This window comes from Tamandua tetradactyla, chromosome 4 (assembly GCF_023851605.1).
Source record: "Tamandua tetradactyla isolate mTamTet1 chromosome 4, mTamTet1.pri, whole genome shotgun sequence".
NCBI lineage: Eukaryota > Metazoa > Chordata > Mammalia > Pilosa > Myrmecophagidae > Tamandua > Tamandua tetradactyla.
Window position 1 is genome coordinate 136,569,584 of NC_135330.1, and position 1,920 is coordinate 136,571,503.

The window sequence follows — 1,920 nt, forward strand, 5'->3', positions numbered from 1 at the left end:
ATGGACTAGACCTCCAGCTGTCAAATCCTTCCCAGTTCTTCATCCCACTTCCACTTTCCCTTTCTCCCAACTGTCCTACCAACTGTAACTCAAAGGACAGAATATCAAAGTCTTTTTTATTTCTCATGCCCAGATAATAACTCTTGCTTTTTTGGGCTAGGGTAGAGAGGTCAAGTTCTTATTCTCTTCACACCCACACCATGTACTTTTTGATCCTATCAGAGAAGATTTGGAAGACTGAGGAATCTCCAATCTTCCAAAGTGGGGTGGGGAGGGAGGGAAAACATACCCACTGCTTCCATTAAAATCGAGTGTGTTAGTCCAGTAGGCAGAGTCCAGTCTGGACAGAGAGCATCTGCGTTTGTGAAGGGAGAGCAGGACTTTTTCTGTAAAGTTAGCTGAAGGTGACAGGGGCCTGACTTACTCCACCTCCCCTTTAGGTGGAGAAGTTCCATTTTTTAAAAAGGTTATAACCAACTTTTCTTTTGATGTGGGAATTAGTAGAGAAGAAAGGGTTAAGGAGATTAGGAGGGAAGTTCCCTTGATCTCTTGATGTTAGGCTTCCCTTGTTTGAGGCTAAATGCCCCAGCCTGAAAACAAACCTCAGAGTATTAATTGATGGATAACCCTACCTTAAGAAAAAAGGTTTCTATTGCTTAGTCCTCCATTTATAACACAAAGGCACAGTAGTATTTTTATATTTAAATTTAAAAACAACAAAGAATTATATATATGAGTGTGTGGCTATGTGTATTTTTCTGAAGGAGAAAACCATCCTAATCACTGGGAGGCAAATGCGATGTAAGTAGTCTGGTTAGAAATAAAGGGGACGTCCTTTTGAGTGGGGCTGGGTGAGGCATTGCTCACAAAATTGGCTAGTTGGGGTCGTTATTCACTTCCTACTACTTGGAGATCATTGTGCCCTGCCCATCCTTCTGAAGGGAGGGGTATTTGGTCTGGTAACAGGTGGGAGCAGGTTACTAGCAGCTGCAGCCATGTGAGCCTGATGGCTCTGGCTTAAAAGATAAATGTGCTTATGCACAGGTGGTTAGCAATATGAGTTGGCAGGTCAACTTAAGCTTTATGTTCCCAACAAGGGGGTATTGGGGTTATCTTCTGGTGGGGGTAGCATGTCGCTAAAGCAGGCTTTTTGATATATCAAAATAAGAGAAAATTACCTTCATTTTAGCAAAAATATATTGAAAATGCTTTCTTAAATTGAAAATGCAATTACTATTTTATATTTAATTAGACCTTCTTCCAGTTAACTAAGTTACTTGTTATTCCCTGGTAGAATCACTGATGATGAAAATTAAACTTCCTTGAGCACAAAGGACAAAGTTTATATTCACAAAGTCAAACTCTGGCAATAATGGAAAACAGGAATATTTGGGATCTAGATTACATTCTGTCATTACTTACGTGTAACCACTGTTAATTTTTTTAGCTTCTAAGGGCTTTAAATTAACTGTGAAATTAGAAAACTGATTTAATTTCCCCAGAGTTTCTATCATGCACTAAAATATTATTCTTGGGCAGGCCACAGTGGCTCAGTGGCAGAGTTATTGCCTGCCATGCCGGAAACCCGGGTTCGTTTCTTGGTGCCTGCCCATGCAAAAAAAAAAAAAAAATACTGTTCTTATATTAAAAATTATTATGGTTGTGCTTTCATCTTTTACAATTGTGCAAAAATTTCCTTAGAAGAATCAATAATCATGTGTTATACTGATAAGTACAATGATCATCAAACTAATAAATAGTTCATTCACAATGTTTATGAAACAGCAATATAAAATGTGCATGCACAATTATCTGGAGAGAGTAGTTATTAAAATAGAGACTATTCTTGCTCTCAAGAAGTTTAGCATAGTAAGACAAAATCAATAATACACAGTTAAATACATGTACAAATGCATTATT